The sequence below is a fragment of the Thamnophis sirtalis genome, unplaced genomic scaffold (genome assembly GCF_051295495.1).
Source record: "Thamnophis sirtalis isolate CommonGarterSnake01/CBP01778 unplaced genomic scaffold, rThaSir2_p1.2 scaffold_1, whole genome shotgun sequence".
Taxonomy (NCBI): domain Eukaryota; kingdom Metazoa; phylum Chordata; class Lepidosauria; order Squamata; family Natricidae; genus Thamnophis; species Thamnophis sirtalis.
Genome location: NW_028261381.1, coordinates 34164851 through 34178140, shown reverse-complemented (window position 1 = coordinate 34178140; position 13290 = coordinate 34164851).

Sequence of the window (13290 nt, the reverse complement as noted above, 5' to 3'; positions counted from 1 at the left end):
CTTGTTGTGACCATCCTGGCTCTTTCAAAATATCCTCAATCAGAAACATCTGACAGGACAAACTGCCCTTCCATTTTTTTCCCCAGGAGAAACTAAAATCAGTTTTTTTTTCATAGATTCAATAGATGCCAATCTATTCCACTTCAGACTACCTTGAAATCCTACTTTTTTTTTCTACTGTTCTTAAGTGCTGGTGCCACTGATTATCCACTCTGCCTGGAAGACAAATTGGCATTACAACCTTGTAACAAATTTATTGGTTGTTTTACAATTAAAAAGAAGTAATCACTCTGATATACATTACCTTTCCTTAAATAAAAAATGTTAATTAAATGCAGACTCTTTGCACCTTAAGGGAAATATAACATAATTTAGGATCTTAATGAAATCTATTTTCATACTTTGATTTGCAGATACTTTGAGGTTTTAAGTATGCAGTTGTTGCAAACTCCTTTATTTTATATCTCCAGAGAACAACTGAGATAACTATTACATTTTGTTTGCCTAGAAATCTGATATACGGTATGTAAACATCTGGAGAAAGTTGATATAAACTGTTACAGTGGTGGATGAATTTAATTATGCTGTGTTAACGAAGAAAATCATCTTACATGCAAACTTTTAATTTCATTTTGTAAGTAGATATTTAAAACATTATAACAACATAGGAGGCAGTGTGGAACACTGATTATACTTTTAAGGGATTGCTATGTTTTGCATTATTTTTGTTGTGATAAGAATTAGGTAATGCAACTAACATTATTTGATTTCAAACAGTGTTACTACTTTTAATTTTCATTTCAGTAATTGCACACATGTGAGCACATACTGATTGTCTTGGAAAGCTTGGAAAATGGAAGAAATAATATATTTTGACAGTTTCCATTGCTTTGTGTGGCACATTTTGCAAATTGAATGAGAATAAGTGTTGTTTTTGTTGTCTTTTTCATTCCAACTGTCATTCTTGCTTGCGATTATTTTGAGGCAATCGTTCATTATTCTTCTCAAAGAAAGAAAATGCAGTTGAAATATGCTTCTATGCTAGTACAAACTAAGAGCAATGAATTTATTTTGTAGGAAATGTGATTTCTAAGATATAAATGCATCTTCCAGGTTGCCTTTGGAAATTATATTTTCCCAATATTCAATGCTTAATCAGGAAGCAAAGAATTTGCTTTTTCATTATGAATTTCTGCCCTCTAGGGCTATTTGGTCTAAGCTGTGCTGAAATACAAATTGTATTTTGTTATGAAGCCAAAAGTAAAATCCACTGAACTTTTTGGGGGGTTTGTCACAAGTACATACCCACACAGGCATTGCTTCTTTAACATGGAAAAAATTTCTACCTTGTACTTTTGATATTTTCATTGATACAAAAAGGATAATAGAGAAATGACATCTTCTCTTCTACATGAAAATACATTTAGTAGGTAATGTCTAACTGAAAATGCCATATAACATTTGACTGAAACATCAAACACAGAGATCCTTGGACAGTTCAGTGTTCCTATGAGTAGTTTTCAATTGTCATTTGCCAGTCAGGCCTTCCCACCAACTGATTGGTCTTAGGGGCTAGAGGAAGATAGGAAAGAGGGTGAGGATACATACACCCCTCCTACTATTCATTTGGCCACCAAATGAGCCTAATGCTGGGAAAGATTGAAGGCAAAAGAAGAAGGGGATGGAGAAAATGAGGTGGCTGAAGCAGTAGGCATGAGCTTAAATAAACTCCAGAGGATGGTAGAGGACAGGAAGGCCTGGAGGTACGTTGTCCACGGAGTCACAATGGGTCGGACACGACTTTGCAACTAACAACAACACTTTTCTTTGTTCCATGCAACCTATGGATTTCTGAGAAGTGTAGTCAAAAATCACAATCATTTGAACATAGCTAACTGTGGTGATGCAGCAGCAGCTATAAATTTATGAATGGAACTGGTCTGAAATCTTTGAGATTTCAATCCCACAGGAGTAATGGTCCTGGCTTTTGGATGCATTTTTTAAAGTTAGTCCATTTGAGATATCTTGATTTAAAAATTGTTGCTCCATGATGCACTGTTTCACCCAATTAAAGATTACAAAAAGACATGAGAGCTGTAGTAGTATAAACTTTCTTGGCTCATAGGTCGTTTAATGTCTCAGTATTTTTTACATAGTGCTCCTAGGCCAAAAGAAACACTGAATAGTTCCATTTATTAAGTAGATAGATTCAAACATCTTAAATACATACTGTATGTCATAGCAACGTAGTAGCCATATGAACATATAATGCACATTCAGTGAAATTTTTTTTTTAAATAACCAAAATTACATACAAAAATGATGTGTATCTATCTGATCAAATATCCTTTTTTGCTTTTCACAATCTTAACATTTACAATATTTTAATAGCTTTGAATGATTCAATGTTTCATCAATTCAAGAGGAGTTTCCCAAACTATCACCAGCCTATTTTATAAATCCCACAAAGAGGCATCAACCAGGATTTCTTGTTGCACCTGTTCCATCATATCCTGTCTTTTGCATTCCCATTTAGGTAATCTCAATTTTGCTGTTTCTATAATGTCTTGCGTCAGGTTAAAAAAAAAAAGTAATCTCATCTATTTAAAAAAATCCATTGATATCTGTACATCTTTCTGAGATGTTAGTTATAAAATTATTTTAAAATTAGGGAACAAAGTTATAGCTGGCTTAATAATTTTTAATTCTTTTCTGTCTAGTCCTTTGGTTCCCTCTAGTGTCCATTTTCAACCATCAAGGCACAATTGTTAGATGGGTTTAATTCTTCAGTTGTTTCCCACATTATTTAATTATGTATTTGTTTTTTAAGATCTTACAACAAAAATAATCAATATTCCAAGCTTCACTGGCCTCCCAGTCTGTTTAAACTTTCTTAGACCAAAATCCTTTTTCTTTTTTCCCATTGTTATATTATTTTAAATTATTAAGTCTCTGTTTAAAAAAATTTAAATCCAAAAATGAGGTAAATCTCACCAGGTGTCAAATTAAGCTTGTCGTTTTATGGTTTTGTCTCTAATACCTATAAAGTAATTGAACTGAACATTTCTGAATGTGATTAGAAAGTGAGTTTGTCTGATTTAGTGTCCTTATTAAAGCTCAGCTGCTGGTGAGAACAAAGATGTCATCTCCATTGGCTCCTGGCATTCAAAACCTACAGGAAACTGCTGTTTTAGTCTCCGCCATAGCAATAGCAATAACAATAGCAGTTAGACTTATATACCGCTTCATAGGGCTTTCAGCCCTCTCTAAGCGGTTTACAGAGTCAGCATATTGCCCCCACAGTCTGGGTCCTCATTTCACCCACCTCAGAAGGATGGAAGGCTGAGTCAACCTTGAGCCGGTGAGATTTGAACCGCCGAACTGCAGAACTAGCAGTCAGCTGAAGTGGCTGCAGTACTGCACCCTAACCACTGCGCCACCTCGGCTCTCGGCTCAGACCACTCATGGGCAATTGCTTATTCTCATGTTATCCTGAGAGCTTGAAGGTCTGGTCTACTTGTTGATCATTCATTCTTCACAATGGTCATTGTCTCTGCTCATTTGCAAAGACATCTTCATTCAGCCATTCACATTGGAAGCTGCAACTGATTTTCTGTTAACTTTCAGATCAGCTGCTTTATTGGCCATATTGAAGTTATTTAGACTCTGTTTGGATTCTTGGATTTTATGATGGATTATGACGGTGTCTTTGGTGAACTGAAAATGAATGATGTCAAGTTTGTGTCAAGTCTGATTTCATAGGCCTTGATTATTTTTAAGCATTTATCTTTGCATGTATTTCTATGTCAAATGTTTTTTTCATAATCAGTGACCTTAAAGCACAGAGGTATGTGAATATCTTTTACTTGTTCTATCAGCAGGTTAATTGTGTGAAGTAGTCAATGGTTGAGTATCCTTTGCAAAAACTAAGTACTCATGAATGATGTTCTTCTACGTTTTTCCTCTACTTTGTTCCATATAACTTGAGTAAAGAACTTGTAAACTAAAGAGAGAAGAGAGATTTGGCAGTAGTTAATAGATTTTTCTAGATTGTCTTGCTTGAATATTAGAAACAAAGTTTTCCATAGTTCAGGACAATCATTCATGTCATTCATAGGAGCCATAGTTGTGCAGTGGTTAGAATGCAGTATTGCATGTTAATTTTGCCACAGCCACGAGTTTGATCCCAACTGGCTGAAGGTTGATTCGGTTTTCCTTCCTTCTGAGGTCAGTAAAATGAGGTCCCAGATTGTGGGCGGGCAATATGCTGACACTGTAAACTGCTTAGAGAGTGCTATAAAGCACTAGGACACGGTATATAAATCTAAATGCTGTTGCTACCTAGGCAGTTATTCAAGACTGTTTTGCTTGGGATTCTCTATAACTTTCTCAATTTATAAGGTGATACCATTCTAGCCCTGAGGCTTTTCCTGATTGGTCTATCAAATTTTATGGTGAACCTAATCTGAGTTGATTTTTGATACTGTTGAAAATTCATCTAAATGTTGGTTTGGGAGATGGATATTTTAAGACAAAGAGGTCACAGTAAAAATGCTGACATGAATATTTTAAGGCAAAGAAGTCACAATAAAAATGCTGGCATTCTTTGTCAACTTCTCCTCAGTTAGTTGTGGTCTTATCCTTCTGAAGGGCCTTTAAAAGTCTCCCCCCTCCCCAGTGGTGGGATTCAAATAATTTAAGAACCGGTTCTCTGTCCTAATGACCAGGTAGGTAGGTGGGGCTTAGTGGTCATGTGACTGTGTGGGTGTGGCCAACTCAATGTCACTCAGGCCAATGGGCGCTTTGCCTTAGCTGTTACAATGTAATAAGGGTTAACCTGAGATGCAGTTTCTGTAAGCAGAGCAATAAAGATTAAGCTAGAAACAACACCAGAATGTTTCCTTCCTGCCTTCCTTACAGGATTAGCCCTGTAAAGCGGAAAAAAACCCAAAAGAAGATTTCTTCCAACAACCAGTTCTCTGAACCTCTTAGAAAGTTAAGAACCGGTTTTCCCGAATAGGTGCGAACTGGCTGAATCCCACCACTGCCCCTCCCCCACTTCAGTTACTTCCAGTATGTTTTCATGCTGCTTCTGGCTTCAGCTGCTTTCATGAATTGTTGTCGGTTATAAATTTCATAGTCGTCTTCTAGCTGTCATTTTATCTTGTGGTTCAACTCAAATGTTTTTTCCCCTTTGAATGCCTCCCTCTTCTCTCCTCACATGAAATTCAGTTTACTGTATTTCAATTTTTTATGTTGTCACATTTGCATTAAATATATATTTATGTATTGTGTTTATTTTTAAATGAACCAAATTCTAATTAATGTCATTCATTTCATCTAAAAATAAACTTGACAAATTCACCCAACACATTAATTGAACTGAAATTAATTGCAAGTATTATTACTATTTATTATTTTCTAGTTTATATTGTTGCAGAAAATCAGGAGATTCGGACTGTGAGATCAAGAAAAACGTTATTTGGCTAAATAGTTCAGATTGAGATAGCAATTTCTAACGTCTAAACAGGGTTCTAATCCAAAGACACATTCTTATAATGTGTTCAAAACATCAAAAACACGGAAATATTAAAGCATTTCAATTGGCTAAGTTCCTTATTGCTAGGCAGAGAAGCATGCAGGAAACACTAGTTTCATTCTGGATTTTGTGGTTAAGCTCTATGTCTGACTCACAAGCGAGACCTCCAACTGACGTGGCCTACTTACAACAGGTGTTGCAGTTTGACATTTGAGTTTCCTGAGTTCAAACCTCCTGTTTTTCTTCAAGACTAGAAAATGTATAACAAGATAGAAGGGATAAACGGGCCCACGGGAGATTCTCTAGTCTGACCCCATTTCATGTTCACTCTTATGTCCAAATCTCACTTTATGTCCTGCCTTAATATAAGTGGAAGGGTAGGTAGTCTTTCTCCCAAATAAAAATAGGATTGCTCTACCAAAAAGTTCAGATGCCTCTGCCTTAGATTGTTGAAAAGCTGCATTATACATGGAGAGCTGTTATTTTAAGAACTCATTGCTCCTTTCTGCTTCTTGTTATGTGTTTCCTAAAAGATTGCTGGCTTCACTTGATTTTCTCTTGATGAGATATATTGGTTAACAATGCCAAAAAATTGGCATGGACATCCCCCCTCCTTTTAAATATCATTGGGTATGTTTTGTGACAAAGAAAGTCAGTCTACGAAGGGACAGCAGATCAAATAAAATACAGTCTCAGTGGAATTCACAGCAATGATTCATCCGTTTATAAAAACTGCATAACATAACAGATGATAGTGCTTTTAGTAGCTGGAACAATATATGCTCAATATCTTGCACCCAAGAATGCTAACCTGAACATCTATCCATAACTGTATATTTAAGGTTCAGATGTCTACCTTAAAACACGTATGAATGGCAATAATTATTGGAAAATTGTATCTCCAAATTTTGGGATGTTTGATATCTTACCTACAAGTAGTATGTGAAATGTGTCTCATCCATAACCTCATATTGCCTTAACTGAACTCAGTAATTAAAATCTGCAACAGGACTCCTCATTCTCCTGCTGATTTTTAATGAAGCCATTTCAGAATTATTAAGTAAACTGATAATATCACAACTGCGTTTAACCAATAGCTATGAGTTCCAAGAAAGGAACTCGCAAGTAAAGAACAGGGAGATAAAATCATAGGTAAGCTAGTTTGGGTATTCATTAATTCAAGGGACACTTTAATTTTTAAAAAAAATCCCAGTGTAAAATACTGAGAAAGAATGTAATCAGCAGAAGTCATGACTGTAAAAAAAAGCAGCTGGTGAAAGCTGCTCCAAAAAATGACTCGTATTATGGACATCTGGCAACAGACATTTATATATGACTGGATACTAATTTTAGTCTTCACAGTAATAAATTGCCAAGACAGAGGGGATATAGAACTGAGGTAATAGGAAAAGGAAATTTCTCCAAAACAATTTAGTTTTTATTGCTGCAGAAAACTAAATTCATATAATTAACAAAAAGGAAGCAGTAAAATATTCAATTGATCTCCTGGTTGCCATGTGAAGACCTCTTTCTTTCTTTCTTTCTTTCTTTCTTTCTTTCTTTCTTTCTCTCTTCCTTCCTTCCTTCCTCTTCTTCCTCTCTCCCTCCCTGCCCCCTCTCTTATCCTCTAATAAATCAGAGGATATGTGATTTACATTCTTTCTCCTTTTAAAAAAGGGTCAATTATAAGCTTCCCCCATCACATTGCCTACTTTGGAACAGCTTGGTTATTCAAAACGAGGTGCATTTTCCTGATAAACAACAGTTTCAAAAAGGTTCAAAAATAAGAGAGATCTTATATCTGAGGATGATTTTGGCAGACAGAAACAAAAAACCTTTCATCCTGAGTCCATTACATCATTCCTGTCCATCAGGGCAATTTAACCCACCATTGGGACAATAATAGATTGATAAGCACTTCTATTTGGGTGAAAAACTCTGATGGAACTCTTGGAATATATGCACCACAATCTTAACCAGACTGAATACTAGTCATTACATGTCTCCAGGGTCTTGGTTGTCCCCAGGGAATCTGGGAAATGTCATACTGGATGGGAAGGTAAAAGACTTTAGTAAAAAATAAAATGCTCAATATGCTCACCTAGTTCTATTTTCTTTTTCTTTTTTTTTAGGGAAGCCATAGCAACTGTGCCATCTGCTATAAAATCAATACAAGTCTAATGTGCAGACAATGCCCAGTGAAAATCCATATTTAGAGGGAAAAAATATGCACAAATTGACAAGAAAGCTCTGAGCATGGTTTGGGGAGATAAATGCTTCAACTAGTAACTATAGGGGATTTAGTTACCTTAATTACTGATGATCCACTATTGTCAATCTTCAATCCACAAAAGGGGATTCTGCTTGAATGCAGCTTGGATCTTGTTCCTTGGACAGCAGCACACATACAAAGTAGAAGGAGACACAATTGCACAAACCCTAGTCTAGTGGGTTGCCTCATTTGTCCCTACAAAATAAACTAAAGTGTTCAGGACTCCACTGTGATTATGGAATTACCTACCTTTGAAATAAATTCACAATTGGTGATAGTTCTAGCAGCATCACAATCATGTTGGACACAGTGAACCTTGCTGTTGATGATGAGCCATTGCTTTATTTTCATACAAAACCCACTACATCACATGACATTTGTAAATAGCATAGGGTCTGTATCTTGAGAAGGAGGAGTGTAGCGTGGAGAGTTAATCATGCCAATGGTCTTCTGGTGCTCTATTATCATGGATTGTATTTGATGTAGATTCTTGCAGATTGTCTGGAATTAGTTGTTATAGAAGTTTCAGGGAAGTAAAGGTAGAAAAACCTATTTCTGACTCTGGTGTCCTTTGTAGAACAATCACAACAACCAGCCTTTCCAAGGACTCATTTATATAAATAGATGTCTTTTGGATCTTGCATCTTCCTAATTTCTGATTATAGCAATTTGTAAATGCAGTAGGACAAAACCAGATAAAAATGTATCTTCTTTACAATATGGAAAATTTGGTATCCTTTCATTAGGATGTGTTCTACAACTTCAAGAAGTTGAAGTGCCATACATAGCACTTCAAATATCACAGCCATCCTCATTGCCAGCCCTTTGAGGTAGGCCAGGTCAAGATACATGTTTCTATGAAGACTACTAGAATTCTGTATTCAGAAGATATAATAACATAATCTTGAAAGTCTGACGTTTCTCTCACTTTCTCCTCTTGGGCAGAAAATAATTGAGGCAATCTTGGGCTTCCTTTTCACCCCTTTTTCATGATTAAGTTGGTATTTTCATAATTGCTCTTGTATTTCGTCTTCAAGTCGATCTCCTCAGTCTTCTACACTCAATAATAGTTCAAAACTTGTTAACTTTTACTCTTCCCTGTACAGTCAGAGACAAATTTATACTGACCAATCCCAATTATGCAAAACTGTTTTCAGGTAACAAAATACTGTAAAGCAGGGGCATCAAATTCGATTTCATTGAGAGCCACATCAGGGTTGTGATGGACCTCGGGGGGGGGGGCATGGCCAGCTCAACGTCACTCGTGTCGGGGGCACCAGTGGTGGCCCAAGAGCTCTGCCAGCAAAAATGGTCTTCTGCGCTCCATTTTTGGCTGCGACGGCCTCCTGCAACCCGCTGCCAGTAAAAAATGGAACTAGGGAGGGCTGTCCGCTTGAGCTCTATTTTCACTGGCAGAGGTTCCATGGGATGGTTCTTTGCTGTATCTAGGGCAGCCCTGTGGGTTGGTTCTAAGCACCCTGTGAGCTGGATCCATCCCCCAGGCCTTGAGTTTGACACCCCTGCTCCAAAGGCATGGCTTGATAGCTTTGATTTAGATATTCATTTTTTTTTTCATGATTTGCTATTTCTGGGCTCATATTAGATCTCAAACATGTAGCCTTCCATTTCTGAATGGCCAAATGACGGGGATGGGTTACCATTGGTAGAGTAGTCAATATAATTCATCTCCTGCAATCAGCGTTCAGATCAGTGGTTGGTTGCAGGCATTATGCCCCGATACGGGGGTACCCGTGCCTGCTGGGAGCACCGGGTACCATTCCCGTATGGTGCTCCGGAGGGCCCACTTGCCTTCCTGCCCTCCTTACCTGTATTTGAACTATTCTGCACTTCTGCGCATGGACATGGAGTGTACACCATCTGCGCGATGCTCTGCCAAGCAGCTGGAGCATCACAGAGGCATCACAGGAGGTAAGGACACATGCACGCGCTGTGCGCATTTATGTGGTGGACGCCGGGCCCCGTTGCACCATACCGGTTGTACCAGGATCCAGAACCCACCACTGGTTCAGATGCTTCAGGAAATGACCAGGGAAGACTATATCTGTTTTCTACTGGCAGTGTCCTATGGTTCTAGTTGTGCATTATAACATTGACCTGGAAAAACAATAAAATCCCATATAGATTATGCCTTGAGGTATAATTAGTTGCAATCTTGACTTCAAACAGCAACATGGTCTTTTGATAGATAAGATGCATCTTCTCATCTGAACCAATCTACCTTTTCCTGCGCAAGATGGCAATGTTCAAATCAGATGCACTGTTGCCTAGTGACACTGACTCTGTAATCAGGAACAATTGTTCTTGAAGGCCAAGGCACAGCAAGGCTATTTCCACGAAACACGCATGCTGATTTCTTTGCTTTTTTTGTTTCCAAATGGCACCTGTTTTACTGTCTTAATGTGATTAATAATGGCGATATCTGTTGCTTCACTTGGTCGAGCAGATCTGGCATCCAGGCTTGAGAGGTTCTTGGAAACTCAAAGCTGAATTTAAGATTTCAGTGCAGATAGGAGAAGGAGGCATCGTGGAAAGAACGAGGTTGCAATTGTTTTCTTCAGTGGATTTCTGAGGAGGCCTTTTTTAAAAATACTAAATCAATCTGGACTAGCAAGTAGCTAGGTTTTTTTTTAAAGAAAAAGATTTCATTCTGATAAACAGAATGGAAACACTTTGAAAAGCTGTTATTCCAGATGTTGAGGGGTTTGACATCAAGGGTCATCTGTGGATGTTATCACTTCACCAGACATGGCTAATTTTTTGGGGTGGTATGTTGGTTGGAGTTGGAGCAGGAGACCTTCAGAGGAAAATTGCTGCCATTTTCATTCTTTAAACCCACCCAGAGTGAAAAATTATCTGCTCTGTGAGTCAGGGTTTCATTCTGGGGATGGGGGGGGGGGGAGATGGAAAAATTGAAACAATATTAACACTGTTAAACCCGTGTCCCAAAAGAGGTCAAAACGGTGTTGCTGAAATCTGCTAACTAGTGGCTTAGTCGTTTAGGGATGACTTAACCATAATGATAGTGCAAATCATGTTGTAACACGCATTCATCCTTTTGCAGCTATATTACTATGCATCACACATAAGTATATAAGGGGAGAAATTCATGATGTCATTCTGTGGTGACACAGATTTTACCACTTGTCCTCCTTTCCGCTTATGGTGTGTGTGTGTGTGTGTGTGTGTGTGTGTGTGTGTGTTGGGGAGAATGGGCTGCAGAGAATCTCCATGAAAAGCAAGGGCTGCAGTTTGCCAGCTCAATGTTATTCAAAGTAAAGTATTAAATTACATCATATTGATTAGCCATAAGGCAAGAAAGTGCTACCAGTTGTATAAAGCCAAGAAATGTTAAATGAGATCTCTTATATTTTCAGTATTATGGCTCTGGGTCTCAGTCTGGTGAACTATAAATTTGACAAATTAGCTGTCCTGAGGTTCATAAATATTTTAACTGTAATTGCTAAGGAAAATAATATAAAACATTAAAAAATAGGGAAGGGAATATTGAAATGAAGGCAGGGGAACAGAGCCATGCATGTAACATCTGCTTAAAATTTTTTTACAGGTTCTAAAGCAGTCTTCTCAATTTGCAGATCTGGTAATTGTTCTAAATATTTTATTTTTGTAAAACAGTAGAGTCAAAAGCCATGAGATTGCTGAATGTTCGATTGTTAAGTAATTAATGCCACAGGTGCTGCTTTGTTTGGTACTTTTGAATTTCCCCATAATTTGTCTTAATGGGGAAACAGATGCTTGGAACCTGTAACAAATTTGTAACTATTAGGCCTTTAAAACATTACATTTAGATCTTTTGTGAGATTCAAAAAGCAGTCATAATTATAAAGTTTGTTATGAGTATATCCAGATCATATAAAAAGAGGGAAAGAGAGATTGGGAATTTGCCTGAACTGTGTAATAATTTTATTCATTAAATGAATGGTGATGACTGAAGTACATGTTACATATCTACTAACAAATTAATGAATGGTAATATTTGACGTGTCCTCATCTAAAATGGACATGTCTATCTAGTAACTAGGATCTGGATGTGATTTAAGGAAAATTTACCCACTCTACTTTTTAAAAAAGATTTGCTTTTAGTTAGTATCACATCCTGAATCTGGAAAATGAATCTGACAGGATGGGAATGTGTAACCTTTACTTGGTTAGAAGAAAAAACAGGTTGAAGAAACCCAGAGCAATGTTCTCTGAGTGAAACAAGCTATGTTCCAGAGCAAGACGGTAATATACATAAATTCTGCATTGCATACTTGGCAAAAAGCTCAACACAAATTTTCATAGCCCTGCATGATCCCTAGCCAATATGAAACAGAGCTCCTGTTCAGACTTACACTGTGAACAGTGCTGGCTTTTTTAAATACAAACTAAAGATAAATCCTCTCTTTAGTTACTCCTTTGTGGGTTACAATATCATTACCTGCCACACGTTTACAGATACAAATGCAGTCTTATTTGCCTTCTCATTCAAAATCCCTTCCTTCATTCTTTCCTTCCTTCCCTGTTTTATTTGAGCTTCAAATTAGTCCTTACAATCTACTTGTTATGCTAGAATTCAAGCCTGTGTTCTAGCCTGCAATAAAACACTCTACTATTTGCTCCCCAATAACAAGATTAATAAAGGAGAAACTTTCAGAGAGCATGGCTATAGACAATCTTCTCAGCACTGACATCTTGCTTTTAAAACGATTCCTGCTTTTCATTGGGAAGGCTCTTTTCTGTGCCCTGTTAACATCAGACCTATCACTATTATTACTGAAGCCTGCTTTGTACGTGGTTCTTCTGGCCTAATTTTCTGGGTTGGGGGAACAGCACGACACATCTTTTTCCATGTTGCCACACGTCTGTTTGCCATTAAGTTTATCTTTTTCCCTAAGGTGCTGTCTGCCAGATGATGGTCTTTTTGCTGCTCCATTAAGACATGTTCTATGCTTCCCATCAATCTTCCTCTCTGACATACTCATGTTATATTTATCTTATTTTGCATTTTCAGTCTTTGCTGCACTGAATTGACCTGAGATGGCACAATAAATTATCTCAGGGAATGAGTCATTTCTATTGACTGGGGAGATTCACATAGCTCAGACTTCATCCAAAGCTGCCACCATATGCTGATGACACTGTATATTTTCTGACATTCAGAGAATTCAGAAATCAAATGCCATATGTTGTTAGGATCGAGCTGGAGATTTGGGAGTGGAAGTTCTTGAACAAGGACAAAGAAACAAATGTACTGAACAACACTTACAACCTTTGATTGTATTTGATGGATTACTACCAAAATACCTTAAAATTGTATCTGAAGAATACATGCAATATGATAGCCTTTGTTCCAGATGAAAGTGATATTGCTCTGATCATTTTAAGCATCTATCATACTTTAAATGACTGTCTCCTTTAATAATCCTTTTCCCTATTTTTAGAAGTATTTTTTAAAATT